Source organism: Heptranchias perlo, chromosome 4 (genome assembly GCF_035084215.1).
Source record: "Heptranchias perlo isolate sHepPer1 chromosome 4, sHepPer1.hap1, whole genome shotgun sequence".
NCBI lineage: Eukaryota > Metazoa > Chordata > Chondrichthyes > Hexanchiformes > Hexanchidae > Heptranchias > Heptranchias perlo.
The window spans coordinates 127,484,848-127,505,958 of record NC_090328.1 but is presented as its reverse complement, the minus strand read 5'-3'; the positions used below and the strand labels follow the sequence as shown (position 1 = coordinate 127,505,958).

General features: G+C 52.7%; 1 protein-coding gene and 1 long non-coding RNA gene across 2 annotated transcripts in view; one reads left to right on the top strand and one right to left on the bottom strand.

Moving 5' to 3' along the window:
- Nucleotides 1-1,780: 1,780 nt before the first annotated feature.
- Nucleotides 1,781-5,449, bottom strand: LOC137321273 (uncharacterized). The gene is made up of 2 exons (XR_010962766.1): nucleotides 4,156-5,449; nucleotides 1,781-3,039 (listed from the first exon to the last, which is right to left on the bottom strand). It is a non-coding gene; the product is annotated as an uncharacterized lncRNA (long non-coding RNA).
- A 3,164-nt stretch (nucleotides 5,450-8,613) lies between these two features.
- The window catches only part of dnah6 (dynein, axonemal, heavy chain 6), a 475,651-nt gene continuing 463,153 nt past the window's right edge, over nucleotides 8,614-21,111 (top strand). Inside the window, exon 1 of the mRNA XM_067983622.1 lies at nucleotides 8,614-8,762. The gene's annotated coding sequence lies outside the window, so the exon portion shown is untranslated. The remainder of the gene's footprint in view (nucleotides 8,763-21,111) is intronic.

The window sequence follows — 21,111 nt, the reverse complement described above, 5'->3', positions numbered from 1 at the left end:
TTAGCCTCCTCCACAACTTTTCACTGGTGGTGTTGGATTCCTGGTCCTGGTCCCACTTCTTTACAACAACAACAACAGCTTGCATTTATATAGCACCTTTAACGTAGTAAAACATCCCTAGGTGCTTCAGAGGAGTTGTAATCAAACAAAATTTGACACTGAGCCACATAAGGAGATATTAGGACAGGTAGCTCGTTCAAAGAGGTAGGTTTTAAAGAGCGCCTTAAAGAAGGAGAGAGAGGTAGAAAGGCGGAGAGGTTTAAGGAGGGATTTACAGAGCTTAGGGCCTAGGCAGCTGAAGGCACGTCCGCCAATGATGGAGCGATTAAAAATCGGGGATGCGCAAGAGGCCAGAATTGGAGGAGTGCAGAGATCTCAGAGGACTGTAGGGCTGGAGGAGGTTACACAGATAAGGAGGGGCGACGCCATGGAGGGATTTGAAAACAGGGATGAGAATTTTAAAATTGAGGCATTGCCGACCGGGTGCCAATGTAGGTCGGCGAGCACAGTGGTGATGGACGAACAGACTTGGCGTGAGTTAGGATACAGGCAGCGGGGTTTTGGACAAGCTCAAGTTTATGGAGGGTGCAAGGCAGGAGGCCAGCCTGGAGAGCATTGGAATAATCTAGTCTAGAGGTAACAAAGGCACGGATGAGGGTTTCAGCAGCAAATAAGCTGAGGCAGGGGCGGAGACGTGCGATGTTACGGAGGTGGAAGTAGGCAGTCTTGGTGGTGGAGAGGATATGAGATATGAAGATCCTTGGGGGACTCCAAAGGTAATGATGCGGGAGTGGGAAGAGAAGCCATTGCAGGTGATTCTCTAGCTACTACTGATATATAGGAATGGAATCAGGCGAGGGCAGTCCCACCCAGCTAGACAATGGAGGGGAGGTGTTGGAGGAGGATTGTATGGTCAACCGTGTCAAAGGCTGCAAACAGGTCAAGAAGGATGAGGAAGGATAGTTTATCACGGTCACAGTCACATAGGTTGTCATTTGTGACTTTGGTAAGGGCTGTTTCAGTACGGAGCGGAAACCTGATTGGAGGGGTTCAAACATGGAGTTGCGGGAAAGGTGGGACGGATTTGGGAGGCGACAACATCTTCAAGGACTTTGGAGAGGAAAGGGAGGCTGGAGATGGGCGGTAGTTTGCGAGGATAGAGGGGTCAAGGGTGTTTTTTTGAGAAGGAGCTGATGATTGCAGATTTGAAGGGAAGAGGACAGCCTCCGAGGAGAGGGAACTGTTAACAATATCAGCTAACATGAGGGCCAGGAAGGGACGTTGGGTGGTCAGCAGTTTGGTGGGAATAGGGTCGAGAGAGTAGGTGTAGAGAATTCCTTATTTTGTGTGATTCTTGGACACTGGATGAATAGTCAAGCAAAGAAAGTCACCCTCACTCACAGTAGTTTCGTTAATCAGAAATAATTATTTAATGATGTTATCATTCATACAAGCATTCATGAAGCAAAATCAAACCATCCATATGACTTTCCTTTATAAAATCCTGCTATACACTTAATAATTCGCAATGTTATTATATAATGACTTAACAATTCATACACACTTCAGGCAAATCATTAATACATATACAACCTTTAGAACAAGGATTTTACGCATCGGGCCTGAAGGTTGATCAGCTCTTCAGAACTCAAGGTCCTTTTCTTCTTGCGTGATGTTCAACTGCAGTGAGCATTCCTTGTGACTGCCGGGTGGTGGAGAGAAGAGAGGAGAAGAGAGGACCTGTTCTTCTCTCAAAGTCTTTTTATATTTTTTTTATCAATAGGACATAGGATTAGGGAGGGTCATACTTTTTGTCCAATCACTCTCTGTTGCTATGCCTCAATCATTAACATACCTCAATGATTGACAGTTAGGCTTTGATCATGTGATCAGAGACCCTTTTGACATAGAAAAGACCATGTGCTCGAACCATGGAATGTAAAAGGCCCCTTTACTATCTCTGTTTATGGCCTTTCATGTAGAGATAACCCCTTTCATTTCTATGCCGAGACATTCTTAATGGTCCTGTTGTCTCCAATTTTGATTGCTTCAGTGGGTTCAAATCCATTCCTTATACCATTTGACCATATGCTGGGTGCAATACTATTTGACGTTTTACAAATCCCAGTTCTTTGAACAGATTACCAGATAGGAATGAGAAGCCCGTGCATTGTTCACGCCTATCATTGCTTTCCCGATCCAAAGCCTTTGATGTATGCCCTTGTTGCCTTTTCTTACACCACCTCCTGCTGTGTTGAAAAACTTGTGTTTCCAAAAGCTGATGTGTTTTGAAAGCCTGACAATGCTTTAAACTCAATATTAACCGTCTAGCTTATCTATTTAATAATCTAGATATCTATTCGCAGTAAAATGTCTTCGATCCTGAAACTCATACTTCTCAATGCCATCAACATCACTGAGGGAAAAACAGGATTTGCGAGGACACAGTTTATCACATTACTGTGTTTGCAGGTTTTCAAATGTCTTTGTTTAAAAGTGGTTCAGATAGCCCTTTCCTTCAAATGTCCTTTGTCAAAGGGGCTTTGAACCCCACTCAGGAGGTGGGTCTCCTGGACAAGATGAGCTCAGCATAGGCATGAGGGGAGATAGGAGAGAAACTAGATTAACATGCAAGTTCAGGGCTAGAGCAGGGGGGAGCCTTAGGGGAAGTTTGGGTTGGTGGGCTAGGGGAAAGGAGAGAAATGGCAGAGGCAGCTGAACAGATGGTCTCAATCTTAGTGACAAAGAAGTCCATTAGCTCCTCGCACTTGTCGTTGGAGGTGAGGGTAAAAGGGGCAGGGGAGAGGGGTTTAAGAAGACGGTTTGTAGTGAAGAGAAGCCGGGGGTTATCTTTGCATTTCAGGATGATCTTGGAGTAGTGAGCAGTTTTGGCAGAGGAGAGCAGGACCCGATAGTGCTTTATGTGGTCCAGCCAGATCTGGCGATGAATGGCTCAACCAGTTGTCTGCCATAAACGTTCAAGTCTGCGTCCCTTGGACTTAAAGGAGCGGAGATGGGGGCTGTACCAGGGGGAATGACCTGGGTGAGAGAGAGAATAATAGTTTTAATGGGGACAAGGGCATCAACTGGTTTCCTTCCCTTGTCACAAAGCCTTTTCCAATTCCATGTGCCTTAATTTTAGCTACCAATCTCTTGTGTGGAACCTTATCTTTCTGAAAGTCTATAGGAACAACATCCATTGATCCTCATCTATCCACTACCTCAGTGACTGTCGAAGAACCCTATCGGGTTAGTTAGATATGACTTACCTTTCACAAAATATTGCTAACTCTTCCTAATTAGCTTAAAAGTGCCTACTTATTGTCCCTGATGATGGAGTCTAGCAATTTTTGCACTACATATGAACAACACATTGGCTGGTAGGTACTTAGTTGTAATTCCCTCTTTTTTTGAATAAACATTCAAAGTTTGCTACCTTCCAATCTTCTGATACTCATGGGTGCAAACCACGTGGGTTGGAGAGTTGCCAAGCTTTATTACAATTTTTCTGTTTACTAGTTCTGTGATGTTGCAAATAGGAAGTGAAGATTCAAGGGAAATATTTAGGTCAAGCAAGGTTAAGAGGGAGGGGGAAATGATTGGACTCAGGTGAGGGAGGGGGAGAAGACAAGGATGAGGAAGATGGGCAGGGAGGGTGGAGGCTGAGTGGTGTTGCCAACCATAATGTTGTGTTCACTTGGGTGGGGCTTTCGGCAGATCCACTGCACTCCTGAACCCAACTTTCTGCTTACTTTGCAGGGGTGGCACACGTTTAATGCACTATGAGCCGCAGTTTGTGTACAACGGAATGGGGGCTGGGAGCAGGGCAGAGATGTCTTGTTGCTCTGCATAGACCAATTTTGTGCTCGGGGGCAGGGGCTCCAACTTTCCTGTCCATACCTGAAAAAGATTCCATTTGCTTGGTCATTCTGCGAGAGATGCACACTGAACGAATATATAATTAGAGTTTACCGATTTACTTCACTGACGTGTTTTTGGTGGAGAGGGAATGTTTACTCGAGTATGCTAGGATTTAACAGGGATTAAGGTACTGTCCGGCTATTGGCTCACTGCAGCATCTGCTATTTTTTTTGAAGTAATTTCTACATTTCATGTGGGTCAGAGTAACAATTTTTAAATTACTGTAACACTTACCAAAATGAGCAGATTGTGAACAAAATTCAATGCAAAAGCTTTATCTAAAAACCAGTGTCTGTATACTGGACTTGTTGCTAAAACTCTGTACTTCTCCAGGTTGTGACACAGTAAATGCTATTTAGGTACTACAGGTAAATGTTGGCACTTTCAAAATGGATTTTCCCACCGATTACACGTGACACTGGAGTTTGCAATGTTTTAGTTTAGATGGAATGTGCAACCTACTCAACATTACATCGTTATTGGTCCCTGGAAGTTAGTCCACCTCATTAACCTCGACTTCCTTATACATCTGGTACAGCATTATACTCCACTATGAAAACCAAAGCAAAAATAAATCACCCAGAACTTCCATCATGCCCTAATCCTCCACTATTTTAATTTCCAACTTGAGTTGAAAACTTGCCTTCTCCACCCCAGCCCGCGCACCACGTGGTCATTCTGTTATTGGAGCGGTCACAATGGCACGATATCGTCACATCACACTCTCACAATGGGCGAATAGCAGGGGAAAGAAGGCCCAGCGCTGATACAGGCCCTGCGTCACAAAAGACCCAGCGCTGATACCGGCCCTGCGTCACAAAAGACCCAGCGCTGATACCGGCCCTGCGTCACAAAAGACCCAGCGCTGATACCGGCCCTGCGTCACAAAAGACCCAGCGCTGATACCGGCCCTGCGTCACAAAAGACCCAGCGCTGATACCGGCCTTCCGTCACAAAAGACCCAGCGATGATACCGGCCCTGCGTCACAAAAGACCCAGCGCTGATACCGGCCTTCCGTCACAAAAGACCCAGCGCTGATACCGGCCTTCCGTCACAAAAGACCCAGCGCTGATACCGGCCTTCTGTCACAAAAGACCCAGCGCTGATACCGGCCTTCCGTCACAAAAGACCCAGCGCTGATACCGGCCTTCTGTCACAAAAGACCCAGCACTGATACCGGCCTTCCGTCACACATAGACCCAGCGCTGATACCGGCCTTCTGTCACAAAAGACCCAGCGCTGATACCGGCCCTGCGTCACAAAAGACCCAGCGCTGATACCGGCCTTCCGTCACAAAAGACCCAGCGCTGATACCGGCCCTGCGTCACAAAAGACCCAGCGCTGATACCGGCCCTGCGTCACAAAAGACCCAGCGCTGATACCGGCCTTCCGTCACAAAAGACCCAGCGCTGATACCGGCCTTCCGTCACAAAAGACCCAGCGCTGATACCGGCCCTGCGTCACAAAAGACCCAGCGCTGATACCGGCCTTCCGTCACAAAAGACCCAGCGCTGATACCGGCCCTGCGTCACAAAAGACCCAGCGCCGATACCGGCCTTCCGTCACAAAAGACCCAGCGCCGATACCAGCCTTGCGTCACAAAAGACCCAGCGCCGATACCAGCCTTGCGTCACAAAAGACCCAGCGCCGATACCGGCCCTGCGTCACAAAAGACCCAGCGCCGATACCAGCCTTGCGTCACAAAAGACCCAGCGCCGATACCAGCCTTGCGTCACAAAAGACCCAGCGCCGATACCAGCCTTGCGTCACAAAAGACCCAGCGCCGATACCAGCCTTGCGTCACTAAAGACCCAGCGCCGATACCAGCCTTCCGTCACAAAAGACCCAGCGCCGATACCGGCCTTGCGTCACAAAAGACCCAGCGCCGATACCAGCCTTGCGTCACTAAAGACCCAGCGCCGATACCAGCCTTGCGTCACAAAAGACCCAGCGCCGATACCAGCCTTGCGTCACAAAAGACCCAGCGCCGATACCAGCCTTGCGTCACAAAAGACCCAGCGCCGATACCAGCCTTGCGTCACAAAAGACCCAGCGCCGATACCAGCCTTGCGTCACTAAAGACCCAGCGCCGTTACCGGCCTTCCGTCACTAAAGACCCAGCGCCGATACCGGCCCTGCGTCACAAAAGACCCAGCGCCGATACCAGCCTTGCGTCACTAAAGACCCAGCGCCGATACCGGCCTTCCGTCACAAAAGACCCAGCGCCGATACCAGCCTTGCGTCACTAAAGACCCAGCGCCGATACCAGCCTTGCGTCACTAAAGACCCAGCGCCGATACCAGCCTTGCGTCACTAAAGACCCAGCGCCGATACCAGCCTTCCGTCACAAAAGACCCAGCGCCGATACCAGCCTTGCGTCACAAAAGACCCAGCGCCGATACCAGCCTTCCGTCACAAAAGACCCAGCGTCGATACCGGCCCTGCGTCACTAAAGACCCAGCGCTGATACCAGCCTTGCGTCACAAAAGACCCAGCGCCGATACCAGCCTTGCGTCACAAAAGACCCAGCGCCGATACCAGCCTTGCGTCACTAAAGACCCAGCGCCGTTACCGGCCTTCCGTCACTAAAGACCCAGCGCCGATACCGGCCCTGCGTCACAAAAGACCCAGCGCCGATACCGGCCTTGCGTCACTAAAGACCCAGCGCCGATACCGGCCTTCCGTCACAAAAGACCCAGCGCCGATACCAGCCTTGCGTCACTAAAGACCCAGCGCCGATACCAGCCTTGCGTCACTAAAGACCCAGCGCCGATACCAGCCTTGCGTCACTAAAGACCCAGCGCCGATACCAGCCTTCCGTCACAAAAGACCCAGCGCCGATACCAGCCTTGCGTCACAAAAGACCCAGCGCCGATACCAGCCTTGCGTCACTAAAGACCCAGCGCCGATACCGGCCTTCCGTCACAAAAGACCCAGCGCCGATACCAGCCTTCCGTCACAAAAGACCCAGCGTCGATACCGGCCCTGCGTCACTAAAGACCCAGCGCTGATACCAGCCTTGCGTCACAAAAGACCCAGCGCTGATACCAGGCTTGCGTCACAAAAGACCCAGCGCCGATACCAGCCTTGCGTCACTAAAGACCCAGCGCTGATACCGGCCTTGCGTCACTAAAGACCCAGCGCTGATACCGGCCTTGCGTCACTAAAGACCCAGCGCCGATACCGGCCTTGCGTCACAAAAGACCCAGCGCCGATACCGGCCTTGCGTCACTAAAGACCCAGCGCCGATACCGGCCTTCCGTCACACAAAGACCCAGCGCTGATACCGGCCTTGCGTCACTAAAGACCCAGCGCCGATACCGGCCTTCCGTCACACAAAGACCCAGCGCTGATACCGGCCCTGCGTCACAAAAGACCCAGCGCCGATACCGGCCTTCCGTCACTAAAGACCCAGCGCCGATACCGGCCTTCCGTCACTAAAGACCCAGCGCCGATACCGGCCCTGCGTCACAAAAGACCCAGCGCCGATACCGGCCTTCCGTCACTAAAGACCCAGCGCCGATACCGGCCTTCCGTCACTAAAGACCCAGCGCCGATACCGGCCCTGCGTCACAAAAGACCCAGCGCCGATACCGGCCTTCCGTCACACAAAGACCCAGCGCCGATACCGGCCCTGCGTCACAAAAGACCCAGCGCCGATACCGGCCCTGCGTCAGCGTTCTTGCCGCGGTGTCTTGTGGGAATAATCCCTTAGGCCCGGCGCGGTGCGCGCTGGGAAGGTTCCGAGTCGCGTCCGTTGCCGAGAAACGGCAAACAAGAGGGAGAGAAGGAGAGAGAGAGAGAGGAGTAAAACCGAGAGAGAGCCGGCCGGGGGGGGGGGGCTAAACCGAGAGAGAGAGAGAGGAGTAAAACCGAGAGAGGGCCGACCGGGGGGGGCTAAACCGAGAGAGAGCCGACCCGGGGGGGGCTAAACCGAGAGAGAGCCGACCGGGGGGGGGCTAAACCGAGAGAGGGCCGACCCGGGGGGGGGGGCTAAACCGAGAGAGGGCCGACCCGGGGGGGGGGGGGGGGCTAAACCGAGAGAGGGCCGACCCGGGGGGGGCTAAACCGAGAGAGGGCCGACCCGGGGGGGGGCTAAACCGAGAGAGGGCCGACCCGGGGGGGGGGGGGCTAAACCGAGAGAGGGCCGACCGGGGGGGGGCTAAACCGAGAGAGGGCCGACCCGGGGGGGGGGGGCTAAACCGAGAGAGGGCCGACCCGGGGGGGGGGCTAAACCGAGAGAGAGCCGACCCGGGGGGGGGGCTAAACCGAGAGAGAGCCGACCCGGGGGGGGGCTAAACCGAGAGAGGGCCGACCCGGGGGGGGGGCTAAACCGAGAGAGGAGCCGACCCGGGGGGGGGGCTAAACCGAGAGAGGGCCGACCCGGGGGGGGGGCTAAACCGAGAGAGAGCCGACCCGGGGGGGGGCTAAACCGAGAGAGAGCCGACCCGGGGGGGGGGCTAAACCGAGAGAGAGCCGACCCGGGGGGGGGGCTAAACCGAGAGAGAGCCGACCCGGGGGGGGGCTAAACCGAGAGAGAGCCGACCCGGGGGGGGGCTAAACCGAGAGAGAGCCGACCCGGGGGGGGGCTAAACCGAGAGAGAGCCGACCCGGGGGGGGGGCTAAACCGAGAGAGGGCCGACCCGGGGGGGGGCTAAACCGAGAGAGAGCCGACCCGGGGGGGGGCTAAACCGAGAGAGAGCCGACCCGGGGGGGGGCTAACGCCAGGCCGAGGCAGACTGCGGTACGTTGTGAGTAAACTTTAAATCAGCCTTTAACACAGCGCAGAAACAGGAGGTCCGTGTGAATCGGCGGTGCCCGACTCTGACCCTGACCTCAGGTGGGTATCCGAGCCCGCCTCATAGCGTCAGTCAAAGTGCTCGCGGGGGGCGGGGGCACATTTCTTCGGTCAGCGGGTGTCTGACCCACGGGAACCTATCACTCCTGAGTCTCCAGTCCACCGGTGGGGTTCCTATTTTGCTCTGTGGGAGGTCACCCCCCCCCCCCCGCTCCCCCGCATGCCCCCCCCCCCCGCTCCCCATGCCCCCCCCCCCCCAGCTCCCCATTGCCCCCCCCCCCCCGCTCCCCCATGCCCCCCCCCCATGCTCCCCATGCCCCCCCCCGCACCCCTACCCCCCATGGCCCCCCCCGCACCCTCCCCCTGCACCCCCTACCCCCCATGCCCCCCCGCACCCCCTACCCCCATGCCCCCCCGCACACCCCTACCCCCATGCCCCCCCGCACCCCCTACCCCCATGCCCCCCCGCACCCCCTACCCCCATGCCCCCCGCACCCCCTACCCCCATGCCCCCCCGCACCCCCTACCCCCATGCCCCCCCGCACCCCCTACCCCCATGCCCCCCCGCACCCCTACCCCCATGCCCCCCCGCACCCCTACCCCCATGCCCCCCCGCACCCCCTACCCCCATGCCCCCCCGCACCCCCTACCCCCATGCCCCCCCGCTCCCCATGCCCAGAGAGCTCAGGCGCAGGTACCCCCTCCCTCCCTCCCTCCCTCCCTCCCTCCCCAGCACTGCCGAGGGTTCACCCGGCCAGCGGCGCAGTGCCCGGTGTGCATCCTGTTAGCCTGCGGCGAACCATCAGCTCTCTTCAGGAGGACTGTCGGCCTGCTGACTCAGATATTGGTCTACCCTGCACTGCGGGGTTAAATGGCAGCACGATGAATACAAAGCACACACAGCAATACATTTAAATTAATTGTGTGTCTGAGGTTAGCATTGCAACTGGTACAGTAACTACTATTGCAAGTCTGTCATCAAAATAGTCAAATATTTCTCAAAAGTCACCAAAAATTAAAGAAACCTAATAATGATCACAATTATTTAGAACTGATTTTCTAATGGTGAAATTGGTGGACTGTTGTATAGGAGTCCCTCTTTCAGTGAGCAATTTGATTTAGATACTAGTTTTTTGAGGTGGTCTTAGGGTTTACAGGGCCCAAAGTGAGAACTACTACTGGGGCCCTTTTGAATTGTTCATATTGCTGCAATATTTTGTAGGGACAAGTCCAGAAAATAAAAACTCAATTCCATTTATCCCAAATCCAAATTCAAGTCTCTAATAGGCTAAACTGTTGGCTCACATACTTATAGTAAATTTACCCACATTATACTTATAGTAAATTTACCCACATTATACTTATAGTAAATTTACCCACATTATACTTATAGTAAATTTACCCACATTATACTTATAGTAAATTTATCCACATTATACTTACAGTAAATTTACAGGGTATTGGAAGAAAGTGGTGGATATGATCGAATTCAATGTTAGGTTTGAAAAGGGGAAACTTAACACGGTTACTAAGATTCTAGATTTTGGTAAGGCTAACTTTAATGGGATGAGACAGAGACTGGTCAAAATTGTAATCGGGTAAAACTACTGATGAACAGTGGGAGGTGTTCAAAAAAGAATTTAGCTTAATACTGGACCAGTACTTGCCAAATAGAACAGCCATGGTGGACAAAAGAGGTGAGAGATAACATAAAACAAAAGAAAAGAGCATACAAAAGTGCAAAGAATAGTGTAGATCCAGGGGACTGGTAAAGAACAGCAAAGGAAGACAAAAAGATAGTAAGAGCAGCAAAAAGGGAATGCAAAAAGAAGCTTGTGAGGGATATCAAGATTAACACAAAAAGTTTTACGATTATATTAGAAGAAAAAGGGTAGTCAAGGGTAATGTGGGCTCTTTAAAAACAGATGTGGGTAATATTGCAAATGAAAGTAAGAAAATGGCAGACTTGTTGAATAATGACCTTGTGTTAGTCTTCTCAGTAGAGGGAGAGGATAATATACCCCACATTCCAGGGAAACTAATAGTGAATCAAGGACTGGAACTCATTAAAGTTGACATAAGGAAGAAAACAGTATTAAAAAAAATAATGGCACTAAAGGCTGATATTTCCAGGATCTGACGGTTTCCACTCCAGGGTTTTAAAGGAAGTAGGTGAGGAAATTGCGGATGCTTTAGCCATAATCTTCCAAAACCCTCTTGATTCAGGAATTGTCCCTTTTAGATTGGAAAATTGCAAATGCAACTCCATTGTTCAAGAAGGGTGAGAAAGAGAAACCAGGAAATTATAAATCTTAGTCTAACATTTGTTGTGGGGAAGTTATTGGAATCTATAATTAAGGATCGCGTGACTGAGCACTTAGAGAAATTTGAGCTGATTAGAGAGAGCCAACATGGATTTGTAAAGGGTAGGTCATGTCTAACAAACCCAATTGAAATTTTTGAGGAAGTAACTAAAGTAGTAGACAGGGGAATATCTATGGATGTAGTTTATATGGACTTCCAGAAGGCATTCGATAAGGTTCCACATATGAGACTGTTGGGTAAAATTAAAGCTTGTGGAATTGAAGGCAAATTATTGACCTGGTTAGGAGATTGGTTAGGCGGTAGAAGGTAGAGAGCAGGGATGATGGGTATGTACTCGAATTGGAAGGAAGTGACTACTGGTGTCCCTCAAGGGTCTGCTGGGGCATCAACTATTCACTATTTATTAATGACTTGGGTAACACAATAGAGAGCCATATATCCAAGTTTGTCGATGACACAAAGATTAATGGCATAATGTAAACGTGAGCATGAAGTTACAAAGAGACGTTGATAGATTAAGTGAGTGGGCAAAACTGTGACAGATGGATTCCAACACAGGTAAGTGTGAGGTCATCCATTTTGGATCAAAAAACGATAGATCTGAGTATTTTTTAAATGGTGAAAAGCTAGGAACAATGGAAGTCCAAAAAGACTTAAGGGTCCATGTACATAGATCACTAAAATGTAGTAGTCAGGTACAAAAAATAATCAAAACAACTAATGGAATGTTCCCCTTTATATCCTAGCTTTCTAATTATAAAGGCTAAGATGTTTTGCCACAGCCATACAAAGCCCTGCTTAGACAACATCTGGAGTACAGTGTACAGTTCTGGGCACTACACCTTAGAAAGGATATTTTAGCCATTGAAAGAGTGCATTGCAGATTCACCAGAATGTTACCAGGGCTCCAAGGGTTAGATTATGAGGAGAGATTACACAGACTAGGCTTGTATTCCCAGGAATAAAGAAGGTTAAGGGGAACTTGATTGAGTTTTTTAGGATTTTGAAAGGAATTGATCGGGTAGAGAGAGAGAGAAACTTTTTCTGCTGGTGGAAGAGTCTAGGACTCCTAGCCAAAAATGTTAAAGGATATGGAGTCAAAGTGGGTGGATGGAGTTAGGATACAGATCAGCCACGATCTCATTGAATGGCGGAACAGGCTGAAAGGGCTGAATGGCCTACCCCTGTTTCTATGTTCCTATGGATTAGGACTCTTTAGTTAACAGCAGTGTGCTGATAAAATCAGCTCATTCAGCCACTGGGAAATTCCTGAAAATCATAGCTACATTTTATCAGTCACAGAGACTCTCCCAGGAGTAACTGATTGGGGTTATCCCCAAGAGCCTAGGAAATTTGATTTGGCTGATTATGTGTGTACGACTGCTGACAAATTCAGAATCCTGCCTCACCAATTCCCTAATATGGATGGCAATGGAATTAAGGGAAATGTCACCACATGGATAGAGATTTAGTTAGAGGTCAGAAGCAAAGTGTAGGGATAAAATGAAGTTTCTCAGATTGGAAAGATGTGACGATTGGTGCTCCACAAGGGTTTGTGTTGGAATTATTCTTATTTTTTTTCTATTTGTTCATGGGATGTGGGTGTCGCTGGCAAGGCCAGCATTTATTGCCCATCCCTAATTGCCTTTGAGAAGGTGGTGGAGAGCCTCCTTCTTGAACTGCTGCAGTCCATGTGATGAAGGTTCTCCCACAGTGTTAGGAGTTCCAGGATTTTGACCCAGCGACAATGAAGGAACAGCGATATATTTCCAAGTTGGGATGGTGTGTGACTTGGAGGGGAACGTGCAGGTGGTGTTGTTCCCATGTGCCTGCTGCCCTTGTCCTTCTGGGTGGTAGAGGTTGTGGGTTTGGGAGGTGCTGTCGAAGAAGCCTTGGCGAGTTGCTGCAGTGCCTCCTGTGGATGGTACACACTACAGCCATGGTGCGCCGGTGGTGAAGGGAGTGAATGTTTAGGGTGGTGAATGGGGTGCCAATCAAGCGGGTTGCTTTGTCCTGGATGGTGTTGAGCTTCTTGAGTGTTGTTGGAGCTGCACTCATCCAGGCAAGTGGAGACTCGTGCTTTGTAGATGGTGGAAAGGCTTTGGGAAGTCAGGAGGTGAGTCACTTGCCGCAGAATACCCAGCCTCTGACCTGCTCTTGTAGCCACAGTATTTATATGGCTGGTCCAGTTAAGTTTTTGGTCAGTGGTGACCCCAGGATGTTGATGGTGAGGGATTCGGCGATGGTAATGCCGTTGAATGACAAGGGGAGGTGGTTAGACACTCTCTTGTTGGAGATGGTCATTACCTGGCACTTGTCTGACGCGAATGCTGCTTGCCACTTATCAGCCCAAGCCTGGATGTTGTCCAGGTTTTGCTGCAGGCAGGCACGGACTGCTTCATTATTTGAGGGGTTGCGAGTGAACTGAACACTGTGCAATCATCAGCGAACATCCCCATTTCTGACCTTATGATGGAGGGAAGGTCATTGATGAAGCAGCTGAAGATGGTTGGGCCGAGGACACTGCCCTGAGGAACTCCTGCAGCAATGTCCTGGGGCTTAGATGATTGGTCTCCAACAGCCACTACCATCTTCCTTTGTGACTCCACTGGAGAGTTTTCCCCCTGATTCCCATTGACTTCAGTTTTACTAGGGCTCCTTGGTGCCACACATGGTCACATGCTGCCTTGGTGTCAAGGGCAGTCACTCTCACCTCACCTCTGGAATTCAGCTCTTTTGTCCATGTTTGGACCAAGGCTGTAATGAGGTCTGGAGCCGAGTGGTCCTGGCGGAACCCAAACTGAGCATCGGTGAGCAGGTTATTGGTGATTCATTGCTGCTTGATAGCATTGTCGACGACACCTTCCATCACTTTGCTGATGATTGAGAGTAGACTGATGGGGCAGTAATTGGCCGGATTGGATTTGTCCTGCTTTTTGTTGACAGGACATGCCTGGGCAATTTTCCACATTGTCGGGTAGATGCCAGTGTATTATGTAGATAAATGATCTGGACTCCGTAATTAAATGAGCAGTATTGAAATTTGCTGGTGACACCAAATTGGGGAGTCTGGCACATTGTGCCCACCTTTTCTGCAACTCCCTGTTTGAATCTCTCTAATCAGTTTTGTCCCTGCTGGAGCACTGAAACCACCTCTGTAACATCATCTGTTCCTCTGCCCCTGTCTCAGATTATCTGCTGCTGAAACTTTCATCCATGTGTTTGTCATCTCCAGACTTGACTATTTCAATGCTCTCCTGACCGGCCTCCCATCCTCCACGCTCTGTAAGCTTCAGCTCATCCAAAACTCTGCTGTCCGTACGATATTCCGTACTAAGACCCGCTCAACCCCATTTACGCTATTCTACATTGGCTCCAATTTAAAATTCTCAGCCTTGTGCTTAAATCCGTTCATGGCCTTGCCCCTTTTTATCTCTGTAATCTCCTCAAACCCTACAACCCCCGAACTCTCCATTCCGTTGACTTGGAACCAGAGGACACGGCCTGCGCTTGAAACGGGGTAAATTCAAAACTAATCTGCGGAAACATTATTTTGGTGAGCGCATGATAAATCAATGGAACAAGCTCCTTAGGAAGACGGTGGAAGGAGATAGTCATGATTCATTCAAATGCAAATTAGATCATAGACTCACAGAATGATACAGCACAGAAGGAGGCCATTCAGCCCATTGTGCCTGTGCTGGCACAGATTTCTTTCAGAAAATAATATTTTGGGATATAGTATATGAGTAATTTGAGACATGACATACGGTAAATGTAACATGCTTGGGAGGAACAGGTGACTTTAGACCTATGGTTCTCAAAGTTTTCCACCACTGGGGGGGTTTCCTCACCTCATGTCTAGGTCTGTTGTAGATGAATTGATAGAGGTTGATTGCTATAACTAGTCAACAACTCCATTATCGTTGTATCATGCAACTACTAGGATGGGAGAAGGAAAACTCGATGGGCTTTGGTCTTTTTGTTGTCTGGTAATTCCTATGTTCCTATGACTGTCTTTATGAAGTAACACTATGGGCTCGATATTAGGAGGGAGGCGGGTTGGCAGCGGGGGGTCGACTGGGTGCGTGGGTAACGCGCCCAGTGAATTCAGGGTGCCCCGCACGTGATCGCAGCCTAATTGAAGGCACTTACCATGGCTTCCAGGTTTCCCGTTCCAGACCTACACAGCGGGTGCACTGCGTACCCGCGTCACAGGCTGTCAGCAGGAGGAGCCCGATTTAAAGGGGAAGTCCTCCAATGCTCCTCCTGCAGCAAAGAACCAATTTTGGATCATGGAGCAGGCCAGAGGCAAGGCTGCTCCAAGGTTCTCTGACTCCTCACTCCAGGTGCTGCTCGATGGGGTGAGGAGGAGGAGGGAAATTTTTTTATCCATCAGATGGGAGGAGGTGGCCTCCCTCTGCCACCAAGAAGGCCAGGCTGGAGGTGGCTGAGGAGGTCAGCAGCAACATCAATGTGTCCAGAACCTGGGTCCAGTGCAGGAAGCGATTTAATGACCTAACCAGGTCAGCCAAAGTGAGTATACTTACGCATTCTCCCACACTCCGTCTTCCACGTCACCTCCACCATCACACAACTCCTTCTGCTCTGCCACCACAACGCTCTTGCATCACTCCTCACATCCACTCAACCATCATCCTCACCTTGCCTGCACTTACTCACCGCCCAGTTCCCGTTTGAACACAACCACGCAACCCAATCCTCATACAATATCATGGCTATGTTGCACATTCACCCTCCCATGCATCTCTGTAACGCTCACCTCCACCTACATCAATGCATGCAGTGGGTCACCATGCAACCATCACTCAATCTCGCCTCTGTGTTTTGCCTTGATAGGAGAAGAGATGCCAGAACGCCCGGGAGAGGGCAAGGACGGAGGGGGCCCGCCATACCAGGTGGTCCTAACAGATGCGGAGCAGCAGGCTCTCGAAATAAGCCGGATGCTGGCGTGCCTATCTGTGGTGGATGCCGAGACTGGGAGTGCACAATTGGCTGGTGACAGAAATCTAACACTCCGCACTCATGATAGCGAATGATCTTAGCATCACTAGCATCTGCAGCACCTCAACATCTGTCCACATGCTTAATATTGCTTTCTGTTCTCTTGCAGGGCCATCTGCGACCGTCATGACTGTGGAGGGTGATTCCTCAGAGGACCTGCCGGCCTCTGAGGGGGCATCGTCACATCTGAGCCAGCCATCTACCAGCGCAGATACACACACCTCGGTGGGTCCCCGTCCTCACTTAGTTGGGCTTGCACATGGTGAGTCACCATGCACAAGTGAGCACGAGCAGACCCTGGTGGCAGGGGCAGCCGTGGAGAGTCCGCGTCGGTGGGAGCACTCTTCTCCAGGCTGTGCTCAGTTGGACCCAGATGCTGAACCCTGGGGGCCAACTGTGAAAAGGAGAGTCATCGAGGGCTTGCAGCACATCGCCGAGGTACTGGAACAGTTGCCACGCGCACTCTCCACAATCGCGCAGAGGATGGAGGAGTCCAACTCCTGCATGAGTGGAATACTGTCACAGGGACGTGAAGGCATCTCTGAGATAGTGTCGCGGGTAGGTGCGGGAATGTCTGCAATGGAGGAAAGGCTAGCCTCCATCGAGCTTCAAGCACGGCTCAACAATGAGTCCATTCAGGCCCTGACAACGGCCGTTCGGATTCAGGGTGAGCAACATTCTGCCGCCTTAAACAGGCTGACAGATACCTCACAACTGGCCTTCCAAGGCTTCACACAAGTCCTTCAAACTGTCGTCCAGCAGGGTGGAAGGAGTGATAGGTCCTGGGCCAGGAGAGGGATAATAGTGAAAGGGGACATGGAAGTGGGGACGCCACTCAAAAGCGCTCCGACCTCTCACCCGTTGCCCCCTCCTCAACCAGTAACCGCAATGCCTCCCTCTTCTCCAGGTGGCCGAGTTTGCCCCTGCACAGGTGCAGGTGGAGCAGTCTTTGGAGGGGCCCTCACGGATACCGAAACCCAGAGGGCGTCCGTGCATAGCATCTCATCGGTCAAGGCATGGACAAAAGCAACCTGCCACTACCTCGACTGAAGCCACAGGGGTTGCAGCAGGTAGGGGTTCCCGTAAACGTAACGTGAAGGTTTTGTGAGCACAAAGGGGATGCACAAGGGTGTAAGACAAAATGTCATGTTTTTGATTTACTTTTGTTTGTTTTGCAAAAAATCATAAAAATTTTTTATCACCACTACTGCCACGTCTTTGAAAATCTTGTCTGGTTTGTGCAATAATGCCCTTTCCTGAGGATCACCATGAAGACCCACAACTGATGCCACCCATTGGGCTCGATTTTAGGGTCGGGTTACCTGCGGGTTTCCAGCGGGGGGGGCCCCGAAAATCCCGATCTCCGGTCATGTGACCGGATCGCGACGAAATCCCGGCCACTTCCGGGTACCGCGCTGACATGCGGGGCTGCGCGCGCAAGTCGCGCTGGTGGGAATCCCGCAGGCAATTAAAGCCAGCGGGGTTCCACTTGAGAGTACTTAACTTGCTCGTTGTGGTCAGTTAATGAGCTGAAGCAGCTGTCAAAAGAGGAAGTGTGGGATTTTAGGTTCAACGCAGTCAGTTTCCCACACTGGGGGAAACAGTACCTTTCAAACCAGGCGTGTTGCAGCCAGCAGCCTGTGGCAGGTGCCAAGGTGCGCTCCACGGGGGAGAGCCCTCACCCACCCAGGAGGCCACTGCGTCACATAGGGCAACCCCTGCCCTCCACCAACCCCCGCCAAGCCAGAGGACAGACCAACACGAAACCGCAGCCCCAGTCCGAGGACCCACCCACCTACCCTGCACAACCCCTCAGACCAACACCTGCCAGATGGGTGGTGCGTTGACATCGTCGGAGGACGAACAGGATAACCAGCCCCAGCAGCCTCGCAGTCCACGCCGTCCGCCTCGGAGAGGTGGGGCCCCCCAACACGGTGCTGCGGCACACCCACCTGCACAGCAGGAGGGAGGGCAACCGCAGAGAGAGATGCGTCGCAGGAGGCACTACCCTCCGCACAGGGTGTACAGAGCGAGGCTCAGCTTCATGGACCTCTCCGAGGAGCAGTGCATACGTCGGCTCAGAGTCAATCGCCAGGTAGTCGCCGACATCTGCAGCCTCCTTAACGACGAGCTGCTCCCTGATGGACCAAGCAGCATCTTCTTACCTGTCGCCGTCAAAGTCACCACTGTCCTCAACTTCTTCGCATCCGGTTCCTTCCAGGGTGCCACCGGGGACATCACCGGGGTCTGTCAGTCCTCTGCACACAAGTGCATAAGGCAGGTCACCGATGGGTTGTTCCGCAGGGCCTCCCACTACATCAACTTCGCCATGGACGAGCGCAGCCAGATGGAGAGGGCGGTTGGATTCCATGCCATGGCCGGCTTCCCACGGGTGCAGGGTGTAATCGACTGCACCCACATCGCAATACGGGCACCTCCGCACGAGCCAGGGCTGTTCATCAACAGGAAGGGGTATCACTCCATGAACACCCAGCTCATCTGTGACCACCGCCAGAGATTCCTACACGTGTGCGCCAGATACCCCGGCAGCTGCCACGATGCCTTCGTCCTCAGGGAGTCCGCTGTCCCGCTCATCCTGCAGGCACCCAACGCCGGCAACGGCTGGCTCCTCGGCGACAAGGGGTATCCCCTCCACACGTGGCTCATGACACCTCTGAGGAACCCCATCACCGAGCCGGAGCGTCGGTACAATGACAGCCACACTGCTACCAGGTCTACAATTGAGCAGACCATAGGGCTTCTCAAGATGCGCTTCAGGTGCCTTGATCGTTCTGGGGGAGCGCTCCAATACACACCATTCAGAGTGGGACTAATGATAGTTGTCTGCTGTGCCCTGCACAACATGGCCCAACAGGGAGGGGTGCCGCTGGAGGAGGCCCCATCCACACCCGCCACCCACATTGAGGAAGGCGAGGGCGAGGAGGAGGAGGCGGAGGAGGAGGAGGAGGAGGAGGAGGAGGCGGAGGAGGAGGAGGAGGACGCGCCAGAGGATGTTGGACGACCCATGCGCCGAGCCGCGACTCACCGGGATGGTCGCCGGGCCAGGGAGGCACTCATACGTCAACGGTTCTCCTAGAGTCACACACTGCGAGGCGCTCGCATCTCCTCACCTGCACATGCGAGCGGCCATACCAGCCCCCTCCACTGAAGAGTGCTGCCAGTAATCCTGCACCCACAGCAGTGTGCCCAATGGGTGGCAGCAGGTGTTCGCCGTCATGATGGCCTCCACGGAACGCAACTATTGCACAAGCCGCGGAAGAATGGACGAGAGGTGGCAGGAGTGGTGAGAATAGACTATTTAATATCTGGAATGTGACATTATATAAGAAACAAAGTACAAAATAATAAACACCCTGGTGTATTCCCTTTGTGATTATAAGGCCTTTGCAATTCTTCTCCGGGAACCCCTACGTGGTGCTACCCCTGTGGCTCCAGCAGAGGTAGTGGCAGGTTGCTCGTCTTCTTGCCTTGACCGGGGAGATGCTTTTGGCGGACGGCCCCTGGGTTTCGGTGCCCGTGACGGCACCTCCACAGACTGCTCCTCCTGCACCGGGGCAGGGGCAGACTCGGCCACCTGGAGAGGAGGCACCATTGCGGGTACTGGTTGAGAGGTGGGCGACGGGCGGGACGTGGGGACGCCTTGAGAGGCGTCCCCGCTTCCATGTCCCCGGTCACCATCATCCCTCTCTTGGCCTCGGCCCACATCACCCCTTCCACCCTGCTGGACGGCAGTTTGGATGGCATGTGTGAGGCCTTGCAAGGCCACCCCTAGTGTATCCCTCAGCCTGTTGGTGGCGTCGGAATGTTGCTCACCCTGAATCCGTACAGACGTTGTCAGGGCCTGCATGGACTCGATCTGGAGCTGTGCGTGACGCTCGAGGGAGGCCAGCCTGTCCTCCACCGCAGACAGTCCCGCACCTACCCGCGACACTGTGTCGCCGGTACCCTCCTGTGCCTGCGCCACCAATGCCCACATGCAGGAGTTGGACTCCTCCATCGCCTGCGCTATTGTGGACAATGCGCGCGGCACCTCTGCCAGTACCTCAGCAATTAGCTGGTGGCCCTCGACGACTCTCCTTTTCACTGGTGGCCCCCTGGGTTCAGCATCTGGGTCCGGCTGAGCAGAGCCTGGAGATGAGTGCTCCCTCCGTCGCGGACCCTCCGCGGCTGCCCCTGCCACCAGGGTCTGCTCATGCTCACTCGTGCGCAGTGACTCACCAAGTGCTACCCCAACTAGTTGGCGAGGGGGACCCACCGAGGTGCGTGTCTCTGCGCTGGTGGATGGTTGGCTCTGATGTGACGATGCACCCTCAGAGACCGCCATGTCCTCTGAGGAATCGCCCTCCACGCTCGCTTGACCCAAAGACGGACCTGCAAGAGAACAGAGGGCACTTTGAGGCATGTGGACCAACTTGACAGTGCGCCTGATGGCAGGTGATGAGACGGTAACTCGCGATCATGGGTGTTGAGTGTCAGCTTTCCCTTACCGGCCGTTTCGGCAGCGACACACTCGCCATCGGCCACCGACAGGCAATGTCGCGTGCGGGCGAGGTCGAGCGCCTCCACCTCTGCGTCGGTGAGCTCCACCACTTGCGGCGGCCCACCTCCGGTGCGTGCCCTTTCCCTATTGTTCTTGCTTCTCTTCTTCTGTGAAGGCAAAACACAGATGTGTGAGTGGGTGCGTCTTGCATCGTGAGACGCATCGAGCATCGGTGTGGTTGGGTTGAGCGTGGCGCGGAACGGATGGGAGGAAGCGTGAGCCACGTGCCCATCCCATTGCATGGGGATTGGGGTGTGTGGTAGTGTTCGGGTGGGGTCAGGGACGGTGGGTACTTGCGTGCACGGCGAGGATGGTGAATGAGTGGCTGTGAGGATTGCTGATGGAGCGCAGTGGTGGCTGTGCAGGAGGGGGTTGTGATCTGCTTGGCGTGATGGTGGGGACGGGATGTGGGAGGGTGCGTTGGTGTACTCACCTTGCCAGACCTAGTCAGGTCATTGAAGCGCTTGCGGCACTGCTCCC